At 36.8% G+C, this 27,602-nt stretch overlaps 1 protein-coding gene across 2 annotated transcripts in view; it reads left to right on the forward strand.

Moving 5' to 3' along the window:
• Nucleotides 1-27,602, forward strand: part of sema6ba (sema domain, transmembrane domain (TM), and cytoplasmic domain, (semaphorin) 6Ba) — a 152,387-nt gene that overhangs the window by 30,535 nt on the left and 94,250 nt on the right. Inside the window, exon 1 of one of the 2 annotated variants that reach the window (XM_082172992.1) lies at nucleotides 24,212-24,335. The exons of the other annotated variant lie outside the window; for it this stretch is intronic. The gene's annotated coding sequence lies outside the window, so the exon portion shown is untranslated. Of the gene's footprint in view, nucleotides 1-24,211; nucleotides 24,336-27,602 lie in introns of those variants that run through there. 2 annotated transcript variants of the gene reach the window in all.

The raw sequence follows: 27,602 nt of genomic DNA on the forward strand, positions 1-27,602 counted from the left end.
ACTGTGGAAACTTCACACTGGACTTCAAGCATCTTGGATTGTGTGCCTCTCCATTTTTCCTCCAGACTCCGGGATCTTGGTTTCCAAATGAGATGCAAAATTTGCTCTCATCAGAAAAGAGGACTTTGGACCACTGAGCAACAGACCAGTTATCTTTTTCTTTAGCCCAGGTGAGACGATTCTGACGTTGTTTGTTGTTCAGGAGCGGCTTGACAAGAGGAATACGATATTTGAAGCCCATGTCCAGCATTTGGAGCAGCCTTTTCCTGACAATCCTCTCCAGGCTGTGGTCATCCCTGCTGCTTGTGCACCTCTTTCTTCCACACTTTTCCCTTCCACTTAACTTTCTATTAATGTGCTTTGATACAGCACTTTGAGAACATCCAACTTCTTTTGCAATTACCTTTTGAGGCTTTCTCTCCTTGTGGAGAGTGTCAATGATGGGTTTCTGCACAACTGTCAGGTCAGCAGTCTTCCCCATGATTGAATTCTACTGAACCAGACTGAGAGACTTTAAGGGCTCAGGAACCCTTTGCAGGTGTTTTGGATTAATTAGCTGATTAGAGTGCGACACTTTGAGCCTACAATACTGAACATTTTCACAATATTCAAATTTTCTGAGATTTTGAATTTGGGGTTTTCATAAGCTGTAAGCCATAATCATCAAAATTATAACAAATGAAGGCTTGAAATATCTCACTTTGCATGTAAAGGAGTCTATATAATATATTAGTTTCACCTTTTAAGTTGAATTACTGCACGATATTCAAATTTTTTTTAGTTTCACCTGTAAATGAATACTTTTATTCAGCAAGCATTCATCATCAAACGTGACAGTAAAGACTTTTACATTGTTGTAAAAGATTTATATTTCAAATAAATGCTGTTCTATTGAACTTTATATTTATAAAATTATCCTGAAAAAATGCATCACGATTTCCACAAAAAAAAAGCAGTTTTTAATATTGATAATAATAAGAAATGTTTCTTGAGCAGCAAATCAGCATATTATGATTTCTGAAGGATCATGTGACACTGAAGACTGGAGTTATGATGCTGAAAATACAGCTTTGCATTACAGAAATAAATTACATTTTTAAAATATACTGAAACAGTTAATTTAAATTGTAATAATATTTCACAACACTGCTATTTTTATCATAATTTTTAATCAAATAAATGCAGCCTTGGTGAGCAGAAGGGACTTCTTTCAGAAACATTACAACTGGTACAAGCCCCAAACTTTTGTACTAAAAATAGTGTAACCAAATTAACCAGTTCATTAAAAAGAACCAACTCAAAATGATTCACAAATTCAACTCACTGAAGTCAACAGCTTAATGGAAGGGAATATTTTCAGTGAATATTGATGTAAATTGTGGTGTGTTCCTCACACAAAGCCATCATATGACTTCAGCAGACCTGAAATATAGCGCACAAGTCAATTGAACTGTTTTTATTGTGATTTTTTTGGTGTTTTTCTTGAGGAGTCACTAAGGATGATGTTAATGAAAAAGATCCATTTGAACATTTGTGAAGTTCTCCTTTTGTGTTCCACAGAAAAATGAACAGGTAACATGAGGGTGATTCAAACATCTTAAATTCCCCTTATAATGTTTTTCAGGTTGAAAAATAACTAAAGGTGGTTGTTACAGCCATGTGTTGTGGACAGGGAAGGAATATAAAACACCACAGAATGTAGATTATGACTCCTTTAAATGAAATTGCAAATATGCAAAAGCATTTTCTAAGTTAATTCCTCCTAGGTCTGATATAGTGTTAAGGAAGTTCTTCATTTCCACTGGCTGCATTCGAGCAAAAACACACACACAGCAGCACTGCATCCATTAACCAGAGCTGCTGCTTAATGGATGTTGGATACTTCAAGTTGTAGAGCTGGAAAACAAGTTCAGGTTATGACTCTCCAGTGGGACCGTGGCAGGCAGGAGAGAGTCATTATCAGGCGGTGAGTGAAATACCGTTATATTCTCTCACGTCGACTTTGAATGAGTCTCACTGTGAAGTTTAGCTGAGCGCCTCGCTTCATTTCAGACCCTTACTGCGGGACATTTGCGACCGGGCTATAGCGGCGCCCGGAGACTGCGAGATGGAAATGGGTCTGCGGATGTCGGAGTGGTTGTGACAGTGAAAAGGAGCAGTTTAGCGGTTAGCTGATAGGCTCCGGAGAGGACCGGTCCCTGAGCCATAAGGAAAGTGGCAGAGCATGGAGCGGTTGCCTGGAGACGGGACGAGGAGAGAGCAGTTTTAAGGTGGTGTGTGCGGGTCCGCAGGCGCTTTGAGCTCAGATCAGCTGCTGATGTTGTGCTTCTCCAAGGAATTTTAGGTTATGAAGGTGTGAGACAAAGATGCAAGCACAAGGGATGCTGTGCTTTATGAGTAAAATGTCACTATAGGCACCTTTCTGCAGTGTTTGACTCCCAGCCCATCAAGATGTTGAATTGAGTCTGACAGGTCAGTTCAAGCAGAGTAATATATTAGTACATTTCAATAAAATGATGCTGACCTTCATATCTGTGTTACTGCTAGTGTTATCAAAGGTGGGCTGGAAACAGACACCATTGGTTTTGCTTATACCTTGTTTTAATATGAACAGAAATGTGTGTTTTTGGGCCCCATCATACACCCGGCGCAATTTAGCGTCAGGCAAGTGTTTTTTTCTAGTTTCAGCCCGACGCAGTTATCATTTTCACGTCCTGCGCCATGTTGTTTAAATATAATTTGCGCCAATCTGTGCGCCCATGGGCGTGCTGGTCTGAAAACAAGGTGTGTTCAGGCGCATTGTTGGCGCATTGCTATTTTGAGGCAACTTAAATACACTGCGCCATTGACCAACTGAAAGTCAATATTTTTTTGTAATTTAAGGGCCCATTAATAATGAGCCTATAGGCGGGTCCACAACACGCGTACACTCTGCTTACTACACACACAGGGACACGCAGCAACACACAAACATGCCAAATTTTGAAAATAAAAGGATTACAATGTAAAAATTATTATTGTGTACATAAAGATATGGTGGAATCCGGCTTGTCCCGTAGATGGTCTGCTTGCACACTTTAACCTCGTGTTCAGTCTTTTCGCTTGCAAATTCCGTCATGTAAATAGCGAATCCACCATGGCTGAGCGCAACTGGATTTTAAAGGGAATGGGAGATGAGGCTCTGATTGGTTTATTGCATGTTATGCCAAAAACACACCCATTACTCATTAAGAGAATAGGGACAAACCTTTAAGACCATGCGCAGGGTGTGCTGACCATTTTTCCCGTCGGTAAACTAGCAAAAGTGGATTCGGACACACTCTAAGTGCTCTTGCGCCGTGTGCTTTAAACCATGCGCTTATATCCTTAAAATAGGGCCATTTGTGTGACTGCAATTTAGTAGAGATTATTCAAATATATGAATAATATTTAGATCTAAATATTAAGGAATATTTAGAGAATAAAGTCAAAGTTATTCAAAGTTTGAAGAATAATCTCATAATAGGCCTTTTATGAGAATAAAGTCATAACATACATGATCAATGTAGTAATATTTTGTTAAATTATGTTAATGATGTCATAGCATGATTCCCTGATATGATTGTAAAGAGTTCATTCATTCATTCATTCATCTTCTTACTAAGGAAAGTAACATCAAAGTTATGTGGTGGATCAGACAAAACATTAAAACATCACTTTATTTTTGCCATGCTCTAACTTTATTCTCAAAATTTTTATAAAAAAAAAAAAAAGTGACACAGAATCAGTTACATTGTTTTGCATGCAGTTCCCAATAATAATAATAAAAAGATTTTTATATTTTCTAAAGAAAAGTTAATGTAAGTGTCATGCAGTTGCTAGTATGTTGCGGTGTGGTTGCTTAAGAAAATACTACCTGTAAACTGCACTTATTTGATTGTCGTTGTTAATTTTATAGCTTATGATACATGCTAAAATGTGTAGCTATAAGACATACACTAAAAAGTTTGGGGTCAGTAATAAATTAATACTTTTAGAGTGTGTTCACACTTGCAACGTTTGGTTCATGCTCTGGTAGTGCGGTTCATTTGAATAAGTGTGAACGCTGCCATCCGATCCCCGGTGTGCACCAAACAAGCGGACCGAGAACCAAACGAACTCTGGTGCGGTTCCAATGAAATATGAACCAAATGGACCAAATATGGACCAATGACATGTAACAAACCTAAAACTGGACATGATGTCATAAGATGTGACCCTAAAAAGGACAGAATTCTCAAGCATGCCTGTTTTTTCTCGTCATAGTTGCGATGTTGCCCATCACAGTTCGGTACAGGCATCAGAACTGAGTCTCCTCGCAGCAGATCTTCATTTGTGTGTGTGACAGAGTCATTCCTGCCGCAGTTTTGAACTCTTCACAAGTTCTCAGCTGGTCAAAATACCATCATATGTAGGCTACGCATATACAGCGAGTGCATTTATCCCAGCACACAGCATTGTTTTGGATGTTCGGTAAGTTCCGTCGCAAAATATATGTAATAAAAGCAACCAATCAGGTTGTGAGCATATCCCTATGCCTTTAGGTTCAGTGTTAAAATGGCAATGTGAACACTAAGCGGACCAGGACTAAATGTGTTTTTGTTTTTTTCCCGGACCAAATGAACCAAGCGAACCGGACTACAAGTGTGAACACACCCTTATTCAGCAAGGATGCATTCAACTGACGAAAAGTGACAGTAAAGACATTAATTATAATGTTACAAAAGATTTGAATTTCAAATAAATGCTGTTCTTTTGAACTTTCTTTTTTTTCAAAGAATCCTGGGGGGAAAAAAAGTATCATGGTTTCCACAAAAATATTAAGTAGCACAAAATGTTTTCAACATTGATAATAATAAGAAATGTTTCTTGAGCAGCAAATCAGAATTAAAATTCAGCTTTGCCATTACAGGAAAAGATTACATTATTATTATTCAAATAGAAAACAGTTATTTTAATAATATTTCACAATATTACAGTTTTTACTGATTTATTTATTTTATTAAGTTAAGTTGACAAAAGTTAATACAGCACTTCTGCATCTCCATACAGAACTGTAAAACTGCCAACTCACTTTGAAACTCTTGTAGTCAGATAAACAGAGACATGAATGCTAGTTTGTGAGCTATTAGTATTTTAGAGCACCATGTTGATTTGCAGCCATCCGGAACGCCTGACAGCTGAGAGCTCGCTGGTTAATTAAGTGATTTAAAACTGCAAGATGCCAATCAGTGAGTCAGACGTAACGATTCATTCGTCAGAGGGAGCATCAGCTGGAGATATTCTCAGGCTTTGAGTCGTACGTACCGTTTCAAAGGATGGAGAACGTTTGGCTGGGGATATATTTAGAAGCCCTGGCTCATCTTTTACATCTACTATTACATTTACAGTACTGTGTTTTCTGTTGTCCCTAATGCTCTTCGTTACAGAGAACTTTCAAATATTTGCATAAAGTCCATAAAGAAATGAAAATAGGGTCATCATCATGCTGATCCTCATGTTGTTCCAGACCTGTTTGCGTTTCTTTCCTCTGTGGATTTTTTTGGGGGGATTTTTTTTTTGGGATTTACTCCCATCTAGCGGTGAAATTGTATATGACTACCAACTGAATATTACTTTCTAGCCCCTCCCATTCCGAGGGCGTTTTAACTCATACGGTGGCCGTATTATTTCAAATCTGCCGGCAGTCGCGAGCAATCTCCCTCTTGCATTCGACACGGTGCCACTGAGTGTATAAATGAATTTGGCATTTCCAGGTATGTCCCTCTTTGTCTAATGTATTTTCAAGATGGATGCGCAACATGGCTTCCGCCATTCGAGCGACTCGCTCATATGAATTCTAAATGGCAGATTATACACTTACGAGAATACTTAATTAGTTGGTTGAAGTGATTACACATTAATGAGAATGTATAATTTTGAAATAAGGTGTTTTTTGCTAAAAATCAACTTAAAATATTACACAGTGTAGCTTTAACATTTTATCTGGTTTGCTATATGTGTCATGAACAATCAGTAAATGTGAAGACTGTAATGTTTATTCTTGTATTATTTTAGCTGTAATTAGACAGCTGTTTGAATGTTCTCACCTGTCAGATCTGCTCTCTCCAAGGTGGGCCGCTTCTCACTCTCACACAGAATTAGCCTGAGAACGGTGCGGATGATTATAGGTTCCATAGCTTACGTTAATACTCATGCATCTCTCGCTCTCAAATCTTTTCTGCCTGTCTCTTTCTCGCCGCTCTCCCGCTGTGATTGTGTATTCATAAGCACAGCCCTCCGTTCATTCGTAATAACACGCTGATCCAAACAGATCAGGGAAAAACGGGCAGAGTGCAAGGAAAACAGCTGTTATGTTACTTACACTCAAAATCCTTATGTCAACAAACAAACAAAGCGTATATTCAAAGATTTAAACCTAGCAATGCGTCAATTGGAAACAGTTTGATGATATATTGTGAACAGAGGTTTTATTTACTGTATTATATAAGATTTTTCAGTTTTAAAGGGATTCTTTTGTTTAAAGTCACAGAACGGAAGTTGCGATAGTCTTTTCTTCCCTATTGTGACGTATATCCGAGTGAAAGCTTCTTGAACAAGAAAAAATGTAGGGCTGGACTTGATTTTTTCCATCGGAAATTGATTGGATGGTTGTGATTTGCTATTGGTTAATCTCATGTGAGTGACAGGTTGCCCCGCCCTCGCGCCAGTAAACACATCATCAGAGAAGAGATGAGATGTCGCTGCAAGAGGGAGAAGTTATTTTGATTGAAGATTACGGGGGCACATGAATTAAAAAAAATAATGCAATATTCCATAAAAAATAAGAATTGTCCATTTTTTTTTTTTTTATGGAGATGAACGAAGGTCCTATGGGTTTGGAACAACATGAGGGTGAGTAATTAATGACAGAATTGTCATTTTTGGACTATCCCTTTAAGCCTTGTCTGTGAAACTGTCCAATGAAGTCAGCCAAGGATACCTTTAAATGGATAACATTTGACAAATGGTTATGTTACAGCTCAGAGTTATGATTTTGACAATAAATATGCAAATTGAGTAATTAAGAGCGCAAATGTTATGTTAATAAAAAGTTAAGCGCTCTGATTGGCGCTTTGGAGGCCCCGGGGGGTCCCGCCATCATTGAATCAGAAACATTTCGGTGCTTCACACACACACACACACACACACACACACACACACACACACACACACACACACACACACACACACACACACACACACACACACACACACACACACACACACACACACACACACACACACACACACACACACACACACACACACTTAGCTGTGGGCTAAATTTATTAAAAACAACATGTGTGATGTATTATTTGGACCTTGAATGTGAAGTGTGTAATTTCTGAACCATTAGTAGCACCAAATTGAATTGCAAAACTAGATTTTTACAGCTGAAAAAGAAAGCCTGAGTGCTTGCCTGTGTAATTCTCACCGCCACAATCAAGGCTTGACGTTAACACCCGTTGAATTTCATATATACACTGTAAAAAGTGTTCAGTTCACTTACTTCGTGAAACGAAAACATGCGTCAGAATAATATGACGTTTTTGCTTTGTTTCACAATAATCAATCAATGATTGCAAACTGAGGTTGGTGTCTTTAAGTGTATGTGCTGAATTTGACATAAATAAATCATAACAGTCCCATGCTATGGCCACAGCCATTGATATAGCAACCCAGGCTGCAGCAGAAGTTTTTTTTACGCTCCTATTTGAAGCTTCCGCTTTTCGAACGTGGTGATAAAGGCCTATAAACCTTATTCAGAGCAGCGCCATGACACCTGTGAAAGCGAGGCTGTAAGGGATAAACGTATTTTTTATATGATAACGTACAAGGATACCGTGTTTTTAACGCCATCCCTGTAAAAAGCTGTATTAAGCTCTGAGATAACTGCTGTGATTAAGGTCTATATATAGAGCACGTCTCCTCCAGGAGGTTCATGATTTAAGGTTTTTTGGCAGCACCACCTCACAGTTGTTTATGCTTTTTGGTATTCAGATATCTTGCTAGTTATTTTGCACATTAAATAAGAGTAGAATCATTTGTTCTATTTTGACATAAAATGACATCACCTTTAATTAACATAAGAGATGACATCATTTCATAGAGTTTGGCTGCAGCTGTTAAACTGTGTTAAATTTAGTGTGAAATAAAAAGTGTAGATTGCAACTTCCTGATTCATACTTCGTTTAACACCTTTGTGTTAAGGTTTGAGCAAGTTTGAGTATCAGGATGATGTTGCTCTTATTATCACTGCAATTCGTTGTGAAGTGTGTCACATCTGTCAGAGTGTCTCACCTTTTGAATCAAACTTGATATCTTGAAACTTCCTTTTGCTTAATTAGTCTGCCAGCACCTTTCTCTCTGTTTTTCTCTCCTTCCATCTTTCTTGCTTTCGCTTCGCCCATCTCTGTCTCGCTCTTGTTCTACAGTGTGTATGAGTATTTGTCTCATTGGTCTTTCTGCAGAGCTCATTTCATCGCTCAATATTGTGTTTTGATGGAATATCACAGTGTTGTTGTCTCTGTGACACACCGGAGGGATATTGCAAGGCCTTTACAATGCTACGGAAATGTATTTTTCTCACTTTGGAATGGCATTATTGTGACATTGTCATCCTGATCTTATGGCACACTGTCACTTTTTTTTTTCTGATAGCTGATTCTGATGATTTGCTGTCAACATTGAAAGACAAAGTGCAATCGTGTCTTATATTTTGATGGGGGCTGGGTTGGGAACAGGACAAACTGACACAAGAGAACATTATGTCAGGGAAGGTCTCGGCCTCAGATCGTCTGATGAATACTGCATGCTGTAATTACAAAAGCATTTTTAAAATAACAAGTTCAGGCATAATGGAGTCCGAAAACAACATTGTGTGGCGAGAACAACATTGAGATATATTTTTCAAAATATCTTCTTCTGTGTCTCACAGAAGATAGAAACTCGTACAGGTTTGAAATGACATGAGGGTAAGTAAGTAAGGAATAACTGATGACAGGCCATTGAATTATTAGAAATAACCTGTAGTCAATTATTCCGCTTATACTACGGTTACCACACCTCAAGACATTGTTCAGATAATGTATTTCAAGACATTTGTCAGGTATTTGTCTTTAAAACACTATTGCAGTTATTTGAGAGAGAGAGATAGAGAGAGAGAGAGAGAGAGAGAGAGAGAGATGTGTGAATTACCTGAGTCTGTGCGTCTCTCACAGTGTTCGGCAGCAGCGTCTCTACTAATAGCGAAGTGTATCTGCTTCAAGAACAGTGGTGTTATTACCTCGCTAGTGAGAAATGTCATGTAGCTTTTAAGTTGCTAAACTATTTTACTGATAAAATCATCAGAGCAGCGCTGACAACACGTTCCTGTGCGAGTGTGTGTCTGAACTGTATGTGTGCGTGTTTGAGTTTTATCCTATAATTGTTCACTAAATTTATGTGCTTGGTCAGTGTCGCTGTGGGTTTTGGTTCTTCTGCTCTTGTAGGCTGTAAAGACCTTTGAAAAATTACTGAAATCATTTGGCGAAGTGATATGGAACTGTAATGCGGTCAAAACCTGTCTGGAACTACTTTAGCCGTGCGTTTCCCTGAAAATAATTGCACACCTTAGAACACTCATCAACTAATCAGATTCAAGCATTCCGTGGTATAACTGAAGACAATTGACTCTCACTGTTTTTTAGCATATTTGTGTATAGTTGTTAGTATGTTATGAGTGTTTTAACACATGTCTAGGCAGGGTGTTCTGTTTGGATGCTAGGGTGTTGCTATGTGGTTAAGTGTTTTTAGCATGTTGCTGCTTTTGCTAAGGTTGTCTAAGTGGTCTTTAGGATGATGTTCTTATGCTGCTGTTTGAGTGTTTTAGTGTGAGTTTTTAGCACTTTTCTAGATGGGTGCTAGGGTATTCTATATTGTTGCTATGGCGTTGCTAGGGTGTTTAGATTTTTTTTGCATGTTGCTATGGGGTTATAGGATGTTCTGAGTGTTTTTTAGCATAGGCTATTGCTATGCATTTGCTAATGTTGTCTTAATGTTTTTTTAACATGTTTCGATGTGGTTTTTAGTGTGTTCTGAGTGCTTTTAGCACTTTTCTAGGTGGGTTTTAGGATGCTGCTCTGCGGTTACTAAAGTGTTTTAAGTGTATTTAGAATGTCACTATGTGGTTGCTGAGGTTGTCTTAGTGGGGTTTTTTTTTTAGAATGTTGTTGTTATCCAGTAGTTTGAGTGTTTAAGCATGTTACTAGGGTGTTCTTGCTGGTTGCCAGGGTGTTGCTATGTGGTTGACAAGGTGTTCTAAGGTTTTTGCACATTGCTACAAAGATGCATGTAAAGGCTGAGTTTTTTGTTGCTGTGAGTTGCTGGTCATCTGCCAGGTGAAAATAATATGTTATTTTATTACTCAGAAAAAAAAATAGTGCATCTCTCCTCCAGATGTTTTTTTGTTTTGTTTTTTGACAGCACTACATCAAAGTTGTTTATGCTTTTTGGCATCCTTCAAAATATCTTACTAATTTTTGCACATTAATTAAGTGTAGAAGAATGTTTGCATACTTTTGTGTCTCACAGAAGAAAGAAACTTTGATGTAAACGATGACAGAATTCACTATCTCTTTAAGCGTAATTGGCACAAAGAAATCGCATACTTCCCTATTATAACAGTATGTGACAAAAGAAGTATGTCTGGACTCACAGTACGCATAAAAGAATAGGCGAAAAGTACCCGGATGACCTACTACTTCCGGCGAGATTCTGAAGTGTGCATAATGCATATGATGGACACTTTACTATCCCATGAGGCCACGGGAGAGGATTTGTGAATAGCAGTGAAGTAAAGTAACTTGCGCTGGTAGGTCACATGAAAATGACAACATGGTGGATGTAGTACATCCAGATTACATTCATTCTATATAGGACATTCTTTTTTAGCTGTCGTGAAGTAATTACTTATTCAAAATAAGTACCTACTCAAGAGATTATGCGATTTCGGACGCAGCCAAAGTCTCTTTGTGTCTAAGTGGGCGGTTCTTGGCCAGAATAAGCAGCAATGTGGACCAGACTTTCTGATATGTCAGAGAGAGTAACGTGATGGCATTCTTGTAGACATTCTGAGACGGTTTTATTTGCAGTGTACCATAGAGATAAAGAAGGTGAGAGGACGAGAAAATACAATGAAATAATCCGAGAAAGCTACAGATACAGAGCGTTCCTGCCCCCCGATAGCAATCCCATTCCATCAGCCATGAAAGAGCGTCCAGACCCGTTAAACCCAGCTGCACACTCGCCATACCAAGCAGTTCTCTCCTATGAAACTGCCCTGGGAAAGACAGAGAGCTAGATAGAGGTGAAGGGGTGGGCTTGCGCAGCCATGTCGAGCTGTTCGACGGCCCCTTTAATTACACAGAAGGAGAAAGAGAGCAGAAAATCACCTGATCGCCCTGCCGTCTGCCAGCCAATCTAATGGAGATGTACCCTGCTCATTAGCATATAAATTGGCCGGAAAATTGAAAAGTGCATTACGACATTTAGCTCCCACCCCAATAAAAAAATCCAGTATTGCCTTAAGTCTCTTTATACGGAGAAATGGGCAGAAAGACAAGCTCTTAAGGAAAGAGCATGTTATCCAATAAGGCTGTCTATGTGATAAAATAAAGAAAGGATGTGATTCATTCATCAGCTGGTAATGCTGTGTGTGTGGGTATATATTCTGAATGGCACATTACTACTCATACTATTTTAGCAGCATATTTATTCTAGACCATAGTATGCATAGTTTTGAATGCATGGCATACCTGGATGACCTATTTCAATTGTCAAAATGTGCAATAAACAAGTACATTATACAGCCTGGAATACTGTATCCCACAAATCAATGCGTTTAACTGGATTTGAAGTGTTCAATTACTTTTCCAAGAGATCTAACTTAGAATGATCGGTTCTGGGCCATATCTAGAAACCAGAATATCATAAGAGACCTGGGGACTTTTGACTCGGGACAGACAGGAGCCATCTAGCAACCACATGGCAACACTGTAAAACCACTCTGGCATAATGAAGGCAAGGTTTGCACAGACAAACATAAAAAATTAAAAATAAGTATATATATTATTTATTTATTTGCTTGGTGTCAGGATTATGTTCATTTTGGTTTTGCATTTATTAGTTTTAATTTTGTGCGTGTATTTCTGTTTCCTGTGTTTCCCTTCAGTTTAGCTCCCTGATGTTAGTTTCCATAGTTTCTAATTAGTTACACCTGTGTCTCGTTCAGTTGCCTGTGTTTGCTCTTGTATACGCTGATTTCACGCAGCCGCCATTTTGAAATCGAAAGTGAGGCTCCGGTGGGAAGAACCCCGGAAGTAAAGATAAACAACAATGCCTTGGATTACCAACCTGAAGCTGCTGCCGCGATTTACACTATTGGATGTTAATATTCAATATAGGATATGTATATAGTTCATTCCTGCTTCTTTTTTTACATTCGGAATTATATATAAAAAAATATTTTATTTATAAATGAATTTCACTGTATATAGTCTAAAGTATGAAAGAAATGTATGTACATTTTTAGAATTGACACAACATCATTAAACACAACAATACGCCATCGCATTCACGACTCTCCTGTGATTAAAGGCGACACTTCCGGTTTTCTTCCCACCGGAGCCTCGCGTGAAATCAGCATATAGATTGTGTATCTAGCTGTCTTGGTTGGTTCTTGTCTTTGTTTTGTGTGTGGATAATGAATGATCACTCTTGTGATTCTACCATGTTCTCCTACATTTTCAGTTTGATATTAAAAGTCGAGGTATGACAGTTAGTTCGATATTTTGTTAATTATTTATTAAATTTTTTTCTTTTATCTATTTATTTATTCATTCATTATTTTATTTTCCTTTTATTATTTTATTTATTTATTCTTTCATTAAAAGAAAGCTAATATTTATAGAAGATTATTTATTTATTTATTTATTTATTAAATAATAATATTTACTTCTAAGCTGATAGTTGGACAACATTCACTGCAAATTGAACATTCAATATTATGTCATGTAGCACACTGCCATCTGAAACGTTTATTGTTGCACATTACATAGGCATTTTTAACTTTTTTATAGATAGATAGATAGATAGATAGATAGATAGATAGATAGATAGATAGATAGATAGATAGATAGATAGATAGATAGATAGATAGATAGAACTATGGATGAATGGATGGATAGACAGACAGATTGGCAGAAAGAATGACAGATGGACGGATGGATGGATGGATGGATGGATGGATGGATGGATGGATAGATAGATAGACAGATGGAATGACAGTTATATGGATGGATGGATGGATGGATGGATAGATAGATAGACAGATGGAATGACAGTTATATGGATGGATGGATGGATGGATGGAATGACAGATAGATAGACAGATGGAATGACAGTTATATGGATGGATGGATGGATAGATAGACTGCACAGTATGCAATGTGTGCCAGTTTTAGAAAGATATCTGATGTCTTCGAGTCACTTTATCTAAGCCTCATGTGTTCAGACAAACTAACAGAAACACTATTACAGCAGCTCAGAGCTCGGAAAGGATTCTGGGTTTGTGTTTGCCACAAATCAATAAGAAGAATTAGGAATATGATGAATGGGCCCAGAACACAAAGTCAAGGAGCCAGATAGCGTATGTGTGTGAGTGTGTTCTCTCTCTCTCTCTCTCTCTCTCTCTCTCTGTGTGTGTGTGTGTGTGTGTGTGTGTGTGTGTGTGTGTGTGTGTGTGTGTGTGTGTGTGTGTGTGTGTTATTTGATTGAGATGAAGGTGACCTAGTTTATTGCTCAGCTTTAGTCCCTCTTGTTCTATTCAATGGGTTTAACTTCTCATCTGAATATATATGGAGAGAGAGCTAGATTGAGTGAGTGAATATTTATGTTGGTGTGTGTTTGTGATGACAGTTTGCAGGTGAGAGAGAGGGCAGACTGGGAGGGCACCGTTAGCAATAAGAAATGATGGTGTGTGTGTGTGTGTGTGTGTGTGAGAGAGAGAGAGAGAGAGTGCAGCGGCGCTGGCGTTCTTGAGGCGTCCTTAGCTGTCGCAGTCATAAGGCATGACTGTGGAATACTGATTTCCAGTACCTTCCCTTTCTCTCTCCCTCTCTCTCTCTTTCTGCCCCTCATCTGTCTGATTGCATCGCAGCTGGAGTGTGTGCTGTCCACCCTCTTTAATACAGCTGTGATCCAGGTGAATAGAGATGCATTCAGACTGACTGTTACTTTTGAACATTTGCAAATGTTACTCTTCTTTGAGTTCTTTGAGCTTACAGGACGTAACAAGTTCTGTCTTTGAGATGCACACCATCTCCACAAGCATTTCCCTGTGAAGTCTCAATTTGTGGACCAATAAATGTAAATGATGTACTTTGGAGCAGGTAGCAAGTAGTATGGAAGTAAAGGGACATGTGTTCTTGTAGTGCAAACTATTGTATGTTGTATATTAACATAGAAGTATTATAAGATGCATACTTCAAAAACCTACTGACATTAGTACACCATTCAGGCTTCTTTGACATACTATTTTCAGTGTACTTTAAAGCTACTTTCCATTCAAATGTGGGATATTCCTACTTAAAAAAATGTTTAAGTATGGAAACTGTTGAATGTATGTAGTGTAGCATATTATTTGGGATGCATATTTTATATTCATGGATGTAGTATGAAGTATGCAAACTGTGATTCAGCTGAACTATCTATCCTACATCGTTATTATATATTATTATTATTATATATGCATGGATATATAGTATGCAAATTCTGATTCAGCTGAACTTTCTATCCTACATTATTGTATATTATTATTATTATTATATATGCATGGATATATAGAATGCAAATTCTGATTCAGCTGAACTTTCTATCCTACATTATTGTATATTATTATTATTATATATGCATGGATATATAGTATGCAAATTCTGAATCAGATGAACTTTAGAACTGATTCAGATGAACAGATGATCTCATGTAATATATATATATATATATATACACACACACACACACATATATATATATATATGCAAATATATGTTTTTGTATCTTTTTATTGTGAAAATAAAGCCAATAAATATAAATACCAAGAGCCAACAGACACAAAAAAGCAAAACAAATTTTAATTAAAATATCCATGCGCATTGCCTCATTCATGAACAATTTGTGATGTCGAACCATATTTATCAATCATAAAAGCCCAAAATAATAGATTGTGTGTTTTAAATGTGTTCTGTCCTCTGAGTAAGACATTTAATTTACGAGCCAATTAATGCACCGCTCACCTCGCTTCCTTTTTGCTTCTATATGTATGACGGCGTGTTCGCATCTGTCTCTGTTGATAAATAGAGCATTGAACCCAATAGTTTAATTTCAGAGTTGAATTTCAGATGATTTCCCTAATCACCAGAACCGAAGAGCACTATAGACACCACTGCTTCTGCCTAACAGCTTTTATTGTTACTAAAGACAGGCCTTATATTTTATTACGCCTGTCGTACAGCACAATATTGCCCATGATTCCCTGTAGGAGAGAGTTAATCCACTAACTGCTCACTCACTGTGTCTGGAAACGGAAACAGAAGTCACTGCAGGGAACAATGAAGCGGTACACACACACACACACACACACACAAACAAACAACCGCGGTTCTTAACTAGGCAGTTAATCTGACGAGACTGTCAGAATGACACATGCAGAGAGAAAGGAGAAAAATGTCTTTGTTAAGAGGCAGAAAAACACATCTATCCTACGCAGTCTGCTTGAAGAGTGTGTCTGTTTCGAGAATGCCTGTTGCACAGCTAATCGGTTCACGATTTGTCTCACTTTGCGTTTGTAATGTATTGCCCTGAAAAGTGTAAATTCTGTAATAAAACCGTTGTTCTCTTTGATCAACATGCCAGACTGACACAGCAACATTGATTCAACCAATGGTGTGAGATTAGGGCGGGGCTATCTGTTTGTTGGCCAATGGCAGACAGGAAAAGTATGAAACTTAAATCACATTTTAAACTCTATTTTAACAATTCCAGAAGGAACCAAAGATATGGAACCAATGAACATTAAAAAAGGGATTCTCTGCAGAATTCCTCTAAATTGCAGATTAAGGGCCAGATTTACTAACAGCTTGCGCCAGCGCAAATCCTCTTTTGACGTTAAAAATCTACTATTTACTAAAGAAACACAGTGAAAAATTATCGCTGAAAAGGCATGGACGGGGTTATTTTTGTGGCTGACCTTATTGCATATGCATTTGTAGGAGTTTCCCTTTCAGACGCAACATTTATGGGAGGAGAATATTTAAATGAATCATGCAAGGTGATTTACTGAGGGTTGCGCTCATCAATTTACTGGTGTTTGTGCCATTATTTAGTGCCCAATAAAAGCATGGTTTAAACCAGATGCTAATTTGCACTGCTCTTGGTAGATTGTGTTAGTCATTATGGAAATGATCTGGTTGCGTCGTCAGTAGATCAAGCACAGAACTTTCCACTCCTCTTTTTTGGAATCGCGCTCTCACGTTTATTAACCTATTTAGTCATTCTGGCCCTTGATGTGTTGCTTCGAGGTTACTAGGGTGTTCTTGTTGGTTGCTAGGTGGTCACTTTTTGGCCTAAGTGGATTGTATACCTTTATATCAAAAAATACATTTAAATACATTCTAAATACATTTAATAATACATGCAAAGACGTGTTATATTTTATATAAATGTTTTCCTTACTTTTGTTTTGTTAGGTCTGACTTCAAAATGTTGTGTGGTGTAACTCCCTATATTACCTCAAAATCCCCTACAAATTTCAGCTTTTTCTTTCTTTGGAGACAAGTTTAAGATACACTATTTTAAATATTTTATTACTTTTTACTTGATTGTTACTGTATAACACAGTATTTATATATAACAGAGTAATCTTGAAAATAGCAGTATTTTCCAGACCATCGTTTAATCTACATTTTACCTTCGTTTTAAATCATTTTTACTTTTCTAGTCATGGACACTCTTATATTCCCTTGACTCTTATAGGACGGCCAAGTGTATTGGGACATGACCCAGGTCTTAGCAAACACAAAAAAGTCATATGCTCTTAATTTGGATATATTGTTGTATACTAATAATAAAACAATAAGCATAATGAATCAATTCATTGGTCCAAAATGTGTTATCATTTTAGTGCATGTCTTTTCATTTGCTTCAGCTCACCGATTGGAGCATATGAGGGAGCTCAGCCAATCAGGTGCTTGCTCATTTAACTAATACAAATCAGTTCCACTGTACACGGTTGCAAATGAGAAACCCCAGCATCAGTGATCGATTTCACGCATACGTGTTTGATCGTCTGATAAGCAAATGATCATTAAGCATCTCCGTGTAACATAATTAAATCTCAGCTGGTTCAGCGTAGCCTCCCATGTAGCGGTTAGCCTGGATATCTATCTCGCTTAAGTACGGTTTGCTGTAATTGCTTTATAACAGACGCAATATGAAGTGCGTGGTAACATGGTTCATTAATGACTTGGTTAAGAGTGTTTTTAAATGGTTATCCCCAGTTGACGTTTATGATATGATCTGATTTGACTTCCCTTGCGGTTGCCGTGGGGGTCTCGTCGTAAGATAATGAGTTGACGGTTGCCATGGTTTTGGCAGGCATCGGGGATCGTCAAGGATCGCACGGCCTTAGGAGTGGAACAGGAAGAAACCATCAACGTCTCAGCGGCCTTCAAATGTAATTATGTAGAAGTGTAATTATTTTGTTGCAAGGTGGGGACGAGAAAAAAAAAGTGATTGTTTATAAATGTGTCTAGTTGAGGAGAAGGGAAATACCAAGTGTGGAAGGAGAACAGAAACTGTTATTGATGGGGTTGATTAATGTCTATGTGTGTTCTAGATTGAACTTGAACCAAATCTGAATTAAATTGTCACTTGTTGTCACTACAGAATTTATTTATATATATTATATATACTATTCTCCTGCCTATTTTTTAAATAAAAACTAGTGCTGACAAATCAATTAATCTAATTGTGTGTGTGTGTGTGTGTGTGTGTGTGTGTGTGTGTGTGTGAGTGTGTGTGTGTGTGTGAGAGAGGCAAGGGAGGCAGTGCCTCCTCAAAAAATTGGATGAGAAAATAATCCATATTACAAAAATCAAGCAACGCAAATATTAAAAACGTGACATTAAAACGTGTACAAATCGCTCGTTTTTCTAAACTAACACTGTCCAAAAGCGACACCCACAGGTAGAGTTACAGCGGGACTCTCTTGCCTCCCCTGATCCCATTGAGTTTTAACAGACCCCCTAAAGCGCGTGCTGGGTTTAGTAGGGGTAATTAAGAAGGAATAGGGGAAAGTAACGGGAGAGGAGGCAATGCCTCCGTCGCTCTATGATTGGATATGATTGGTAATGATTGGATATGATTGGTTCGTTTGATTAAATCCCGCCTCTTGTGCATGTTTCCTGAATTGGTCTGAATGAACAACATTATAACATTAATGGGAAGACTGATTAAAAAGTAAACAACTCAACCACTTAGATATCAACGCTTAGTCACGTCAAAATCAAACGTGAAATGGCTTTGGTCAAGCTAAAGGTACATCTTCGTGTCTTTGACCAGTATGACTGATGATCTAAAAAATAAGTTAGTAATCAGTTAGAAATTAGCATCAGTTCACTAATAAATTGTGTAAATTGTTACTGCCTTCAGTTATTATTTTGGAACAGATGTAAAATGCTTAAAAAAACGAAATTGACTATATTTATACTTTGTTTAAAAAAATGTGACAACATTAAATGTAACTGCGACATAAATTTACATTTGATTTATATATATATATATATATATATATATATATATATATATATATATATATAAATTAACATAGCTACTGTACTTTATTTATCCAAATGAATCGATATTGAATCAAGACCAGAATCGAATCACAAGCTTATGAATTGATGAGTCAATAACTCAATAAAAACAGTAGGCTACCAGTCATTGTGTCATAAACATTGTAACATGTTGTCACTAAACTTAAAGAAATTCTAAAGTTACCAAATGTTTAGACAACTGCCATAATTCTCACTCCAAGTTAAACTCAAAAGTTGGCAGCCCAGTATAAATTTTTTTGATATTTTTTTGCATTATAATATGTTGAAATTTCAGGCAGTATGACCTTCAATATGGTTATATATATGTGTAAAGAGATTTAGTTTAGTCCTTCAAAAAAAAAAAAGAAAAAAAAGAAAGAAACTCAGATAACAAGTTTTCAAAACATTGGCAACCTTCAATCGCACAGTAAAGCTGTCCTTCGCGCCATTACCTTCTCCGCCCATAGGCTGGCATATCCGAGCACATATATGTGTCAAACAGAAGTCAAATATTTGATGACACATATGCTCTCAGTGGGTGAGAATGAGACTGGCGGCGAATTATTTCTCTCTTTCCCCAGCCCTGTTGAACATCGCTTACTGTTTCCACGGCAACAGAAAATCAGTAGGGAGAGCAGGGTAGTCATGTTGAAAATGTTTTTTTGTGTGTGTCTTATTATCTGTTGGATGGCAAAAGAGGAAAATGACTCTGACACCTGCGTTTGATTTCCAAAATATCCTTTTTATAATACTAATAAACTCAAATCCCTTTGTAAGGGTTAGAGATCTGGGGCCGGATTCACGAAACATGACATTCTTAAGAATAACATTTTTCTTATAACTGCTTTTTTCTTTTTCTTTTCTGAATTAAAGGATTAAAGAATTAAAGGATTAACTGTTTTAAAGAATTAAAATTTTCTGATAATTTACCCCCCTCCCCCCATGTCATCCAAGATATTCATGTCTTTCTTCAGTCGAAAAGAAATGAAGGTTTTTGAGGAAAACATTCCAGGATTTTTCTCCATATAGTGGACTTCAATGGGAACCAACGGGTTGAAGGTAAAAATTGCAGTTTAAATGCAGCTTAAAAGGCTCCACACGATCCCAGCCGAGGAATACGGGTCATATCTAGCCAAATCATCGCTCTTTTTCGAAAAAAATTAAAATGTTTATACTTTTTAACCACAAATGCTCATCTTGCACTAGCTCTGCGATGTGTCCATGACTTCACGTATTATGTAATCACATTGAAAGGTCACGTAGGCGGAAACCGACCCAGTGTTTACAAAGCGAACATGCAAAGACAAAAGCCCTTTACAAAAAATAAAGTAAAACAACGATGTCGGGCGATTTTGAAGTTGGAGGAGAAAATGAGATGGAGTTTTACGCTTTGTAAACACTGGGTCGGTTCTTCTGCCAACGTCATGCGTGATCTTTCCAACGTGATTACGTAATGCATGAAGTCGTGGACTAGCATTTGTGGTTAAAAAGTATATAAATGTGTATTTCTTTTAGAAAATGACCGATTGTTTGGCTAGATATGACCCGTATTCCTCGGCTGGGATCGTGTAGAGCCTTTGAAGCTGCATTGAAACTACATTTTTTACCTTCAACCCGTTGGTTCCTGTTGAAGTCCACTATATGGAGAAAAATCCTGGAATGTTTTCCTCAAAAACCTTCATTTCTTTTCGACTGAAGAAAGAAAGACATGAACATCGTGATGAGTAAATTATCAGGAAATTTTAATTCTGGAGTGAACTAATCCTTTAAGATAAAAGATAAGAATATTTTTACTATTCCCAAATTTTTTATTAAGAATGCTCTTATCTTTTTTTCTTAAGATTCTTCTTAAGGCAACATTTTAAGAAGAATTCATATTCCTGACAAAATGTTCTGAAAAATCATCGTAAATAAGGATATTTTGGATAACCTCCAACTTGTCTTAAATCCCCAAATGTATGATGTTTAATGAATGTATTGGGTTGTTTCACTGTTTAACACTAGCTAAATATAATATTACTAAGCTACCATATGTGGACGATACTCTGAAGTGACACAGATAGATCACTAGCTAGAACTGTCTCGAGTCTCAAGAGAAGCCAGGTTATTAAGCGATCGGGGGAATTACCTGTATGTATATGATGTATACATAATTCATGTATTACGATGCCTTCCTCCACTGACGTTCTAAGTTGTTCAAAGCGTTTGGATACTGATTTTTTTAGAAGGTATCCTGTGATGGCGACATGGTTTGTGTAACATAAGCAACATTATTAGCTGTTTGAAAACAGCTAATCATATTAATTACCGTTATATGTCCGACTTTGTAGAGAGTGATACATTAATTGCATTACCATTCTGATACATCGACTTGTAAATGAACCTGTGTAATTCACTCTTCCACTTCGTCTTCTGAATCCGTTTTTGGTTCAAACATATGGCTGAATTAAACCAGTATTTACACTTGCGATTGTGCAGTGTTTATTACAGTAAAGTTGACCGAGTGGATCAGGTATTCTGAGTTAATCATGTATTCTGAGCTGGTGTGAGTGAATGGAGGCAGGGACCAATTTGCATATTCATTGATGCACATTTACTAAATGAAGCAAGGCTGTCATTACATTCAAGCAATTTTAAGGCAAGAAGGAAAAAACGTTTAAATATGTAATTTTGGGGATCAAAGATGAGTTTTAAGGGATAAAATGATTGACTGCAGGGGGACTTTAAGAAGATATCCGTGAATTCAGTCCCAGGACGTAATATCTCACTTAGGGCACTTATTTGCATATGTTGGTTGAGTGTCTTGCGAATGCAGCAAAAGAGAGATGAGATCCGCATGTGAGCCAAATTAAAAGCCGTTGATAGACTTAAGCAATTAAGCAGGACATGAATTGCCTGCGAGCGGTCGATGACATTGAGCTATCCTTTCATACGACTCTCGCATCTGACGGGGACGGAGAAAGAGCAGAGAAGCATATAACCTCTTTTTCATTTTTCCCATTGTTTTGTGTCCAAACGTAATTTCATCACTGGCTGCCAACCGTTCTCCATCATAAAGTGTGAAATTTGCAAGTGCCGCCCGTCTCAGTGTCAGAACACATTTCAGGGGTTTCAGTTGGACGTTTTAGCAGCGAGATCACTTGAACCTGCCCACTCACCGTACGATTGAACCAATCTGTTGCCAGCTCACAGGCTCAACAACATGCGGGCGGCCTTCAAACTGTGGCAGGGCATCTGTGAAACAATGACTCGATAATAGGTTCCACTTCTGCTGGGAAATGGGTTTGACTGCATCCCAGCATGCAAAAGTACAGGTCTGTGTGTGCATGTGTGTTGGACTGTGTTATTATGAAGTCATTTGTCAGGATTGGTAAAAGTTTGAGTCAGAATAAATGTTCTTGTGTGATATGCTTATGTTCAAAAGTGTGGGGTCAGTAATATATATATATATATATATATATATTTTTTTTTTTTTAAGAAATTATGTATTACATTGATAAAAAGCAACATTAAAGACTTATAATTTGCAATGATTGTATTTATTTCAAACAAATGCTATTCTTTTGAACTTTCTAGTCATCAAAGAATCGTGAAATTATTTATTGTGGTTTCCACAAAAATATTAAGCAGCACAACTGTTTTCAACATTGATAATAATCAGAAATGTTTCTTGAGCAGCAAATCAGCATATTAGGATGATTTCTGAAGGATCATGTGACACTGAAGACTGGAGTAATGATGTTGAAAATTTAGCTTTGATCACAGGAATAAATTAAATTTTTAAATATATTACAATTGAAAACAGTTTGGTAACACTTTAGATTAGGGTCCAATTCTCTCTACTAGTTTCTTATAATCATGCATGGTACTATGGTATTGGCAGTTTATTAGCACTTAGTTTATATGCATGACCATATTCCAAAAAGTCATAGTTAATAGTTAATAGTGAGAATTGGACCTTAATCTAAAGTGTGACCAACAGTTTTTTAAATTGTAATAATGTTTCACAATATTACAGTTTTTACAGAATTTTTGATCATAATAAATGCAGTGTGAGCATAATATATTCTTTCAAAAACATTAGAAAATCTTACCTACCCCAAACTAACAGTAATATATATATTGAGGGATAGACAGAAAAAGACATGAACAGATGTGTAGGTGAGAACATTTCCTTATAGTTCGTCCAAAAATAAATAAATTCTGTTATCGCACCCTTATGTCACCTGTATAATTAGTAATTATCATAAAAGTTACCTATATATATAAATTACCTATATATGCACTATATTCCAAGTCTTCTGAAGTCATATGACAGCTTTGTGTGTGAGGGGGAATTGACAGATTTTGTTATTCACACAAATTATCATCTTTTCTACCATAGCTCTTTAATATATTTTCAGTCAATTCCTCTCACAAAGCTATGGCTTCAGAAGACACAAAGAATCATATGGACTCCTTTTATAGTCCTTTTTGTTGAATTTCAAAAATATCAAAAATATGGAGTGGGTCTTCATCCACTTTCATTGTATGGAAAAGAACAGAGTGAACATTCTGCTATAACTTTGTGTTCAACTGTAAAACAAAAGTAAGGTTTGGAACGACACGAGGGTGTGTGCTCAATAACAGAATTTTGATTTCACATCAATTATTTCTTTAATATCTAATTTCCCCCCTGCCTATAGACAGCAATGTTGAATGTTGGAAAACAAAATTTTGACTTTATCTCCTTGTGAAAGACCTCAAATGTGTCTATTCTATAGTTTTAGACAAAATCTCAACAGAATGTCAAACTGTGCTCAGATATTGAGGTACGTCTGAGATCAAATGTCAGAGATCTCAAACATTTCTCATATGAGCTGATCTACGAAATCCACATTTGATGAATTGCTCTATAGCGGTTGTCTCATTTGTTTCAAAAGTTCTGTAGGAAACTACAAACTGTAGGAAAGAACATCAGAGAAAAAGTTGATGCTTAACTAAAATAACTATAACTGAGGAAAGGGGAAAGTGAAAGAGTGTTTGACATGGTCAGAATAACAGAGTCCAGCTGTTAGCAGAAAAGTATGTGTCTCAGACACTGCGGCAATCTCTCTTTCTGTCTGTCTCTGTCTCTCTCTCTCTCTCTCTCTCTCTCACACACACACACACACACACACACACACACACACACACACCGAGACATCTCATCTTATAGCTGCCCTCTGGCAAACTACACCAGGAACAGAATCATGCAGCTCTGCTGTTCCTCTCTTCCTCTGCCTGGTTTTGCACATTCATGTTTTCAGCTTTGTCTGCAGTCATTTCTGTACAGTCTGTCAGTGTTGTGTTTTACTCTCGGATAAGCTGTGTAGAAGCGATTCGGTATGTTGTCCAGTGATTCTCTAGTTTTGCTTGAGGAAATCTGATTGCAGGATGTATTTGATGTCAATTTACAGTCCTTGCACATTTACATATTCAAAACAGTTGGAACTACAATGCAGTGGTTAGTGTTTGCGCTCGAGACATTTTGGACCTGTAAGTCTCACCAAGGCTGCATTTATTTAAAAAAAAAAAAAAGAAAAAAAGGGAAATATTATAATAATTTAAAATAACTGTTTTCTATTTGAATATATTGTAAAATGTAATTTTATTCTTGTGATCAAAGCTGAATTTTCAGTGTCACATGATCCTTCAGAAATCATTCTAATATGATGATTTGCTGCTCAAGACACATTTATTATTATCAATGTTGAAAACCGTTGTGCTGCTTAATATTTTTTTGGAAACCATTATACATTTTATACATTCTTTGATGAATAGAAAGGTCAAAAGAATGCATTTATTTGAAACAGAAATCTTTTGTAACATTATAAATGTCTTTACTGTAACTTTTGATCAATTTAATGCATCCTTGCTGGATAAAAGTATACATTTCTTTCAAAATGAATATTACTGACTTCAAACTTTTGAATGGTAGTGTGCATAAATGTTGTATGGTAATGTTAGTCAGTTGTGTGTTAAATGTTTTAGTGTCGTTGCTGAATGAACCGCAGGTTCAACCCAACTCGATTGAAAGAAGTACAGAACACAGAGGAAGAGTGTATAACGCAGGAGCTTCCACGTATTGATCAGTCGAGATGAACAAAACAGCCGCCGATATGCACTCAGAAAGAAACAAAGCTGTTGAGTTTGTTCACAATGAACCAGTGAATCAAGTGTCAGGATGTGTGAACTGCATGATGTAAACACTGTATACGAGGATCCTGTGGACTCGACTAACAAGATACAGTAACGATTATCAGAAAAACACTTACGACATTCATTTGAAACGTTTCTTTCTTTTCTGGTTAGCGAGATTTACAGATTTTTTTTTTTTTTTTTTGCTGAATTGAATTAAATACTTTTTTCTCAGCTTATTAGCTTATTATTTTATAAGCTTAACTACGATGTAAAAAAATATTTTCATGATATGTTATCACAACCTTTTTCTTTTGTCAAATCAACTTAGATAATTAATGTGGTTCAGTTAACAACATTTTGATTTCACAATTGTTTCTATTGATTAAACCAATCGCCATTGTATTAACTCATTTTTTTAATTTCAGTGAACTCAATTTAAGGCAACCAGGTAACTTACTTTTTTAAGTTAAACCAACAATATTTTTTTACAGTGTAAATTTGGTTTTAGATTTATGCTTAAATTATGAAAAAAATAAATAAAATAGAAAAACATTTTAGGAAAAAATGCTTAATTCAACATAAATTCTCTTCTCAATTTTTGTCAGTTGGTGTGCATTGTTTTATTCAGTCCATTTTATCTTGTTTACGAGGTACCAGACTGATACAGTGAGCCTCATTTATTACACATTAGCAGAAAGAATTGTGTAATTCATTGATTAAGCATGGTTTGTGAATGATTGACACAGAACTAATGTTGTTTGTTACAAATGAGACCCAATGAGCTTTTCTGAAGTGGTTGCCATTGCTGGAATTCACTAAATAGTCACCAAAAAGTTCACAGCATTGAAAGATATTTAGTTTTGGTTTTAGTATTTAGTTAAGATAGTTATTTTTAGAAGCAGAACACTGCAAACAATCATATTCTTATCCTAATGAGTATGTTTGTCTTATTTTCCAGTTAAAATATAAAAAAATCCATCGTCAAATGTACATGCATAAGATATTGTTTTCAGAGAATGTATCTTTATATGAAAGTATTTTGTCTTAAGTATAAACAAGTGAAAAAATAAGACGAAATGCACTTATAGTTAGGAAACAGTCTATGGAAACAAGCCTTAATGACTTATGCAGTGTTGCAGAGTAAATGTTTTTAGATATTTTTGACTGAACAAGTTAAAAACTCATTAGTATACTTTCTCCAGTGAAGTATCCATTAACATGACTCATATTTATTCTTAGACTTGATGTCAGATTTCCCCATATTGACTGTGAAGGAAGCGATTTCTTTATTTGACTTTATTGCTGAGACCTTGTCCAGACAAGCTTCCCGCGCGGCGGTGTCCATCAGCGGGCGTTTCGGGGAAGCTCGGGCTTTAATGGTTGCAGGGACACTGACACAGCTGTTGATTTTGCCATCGTTGTTTTGGTGTGATTTGGTGAAGTGCCCGGGCTGTGTGTATTGTGCTGAGCTGCACTAACAGTCCTTGCAGTTTTGAGTCGAGAGGATTACAACAAACACTGCGGTCTTCCTGTGCCATGATCGTAAATCAACAGGCATTAGACCACAGTAGACAGATGTGTGTGTGTGTGTGTGTGTGTGTGTGAGAGAGAGAGAGAGAGAGAGAGAGAGAGAGAGAGAGAGAGAGAGAGAGAGAGAGAGAGAGAGAGAGAGCCAGTCTGCACAGCCTATCAATCTGCAGCATTTAGCCGCTCTCTTTCTTTCTCTTCCTCTGCTTATTGCATTAAAGCAGTGACACACGGTCAACTAACGGTCCCTGGCTTTCCTCGGGACCTGAGGGGGACGTTTCAGTGCGACACAAGCCTCTACATTTATCACATTTAGGTGTCTGAGTGGAAAACTAAGTTTAAAGTTTGTTTGAGGTTATGGGAAATTGGCTCCTCGCAGCAAGAATTATTAACTTTTAAGAAACTAGTTTTTTACACAGAAATAAAACTTAAGAAGAAATGCGAATAAATATGCCAAAAGGGAGAAATAATTTGTTTTAACTGTCATCCAAAAACTGAATGAATTATTAAATGTGTGTACTTTGTATAAAAATATAGCACCAATCTTTACATTTCCCAAAGAAATGTAAACTTGTCTTGTCTGTTCCTATGAAGTCTTGCATAGTTGTTAGCAATGTTTTGTAGTTTAGGTATTCATTTCTATTTTTTTTTTATTATATATATTCCAATTTAGTTTTGACTGTGAAACACTGCCCACAATACACCTCTTGATGGAAATAACATCATAACATTTATTTCCATCAAGAGGTGCATCCATTTTTGGTCCAGATCTTGTTTTGTCAATGCAAGAGTCCAGCACTGTGTAAAGTCTCCTCCAGCACATCCCAAAGACTTTCAGTGAATTTAAGGTCTGGACTCAGAGGTTCATCAATTCATGTGTGAAAATGATTCTTCATGCTCCCTCACAACCATTCTTTCACAATTTGAGCCTGTGATATTGTC

The sequence above is a fragment of the Leuciscus leuciscus genome (genome assembly GCF_965113295.1).
Source record: "Leuciscus leuciscus genome assembly, chromosome: 6".
NCBI lineage: Eukaryota > Metazoa > Chordata > Actinopteri > Cypriniformes > Leuciscidae > Leuciscus > Leuciscus leuciscus.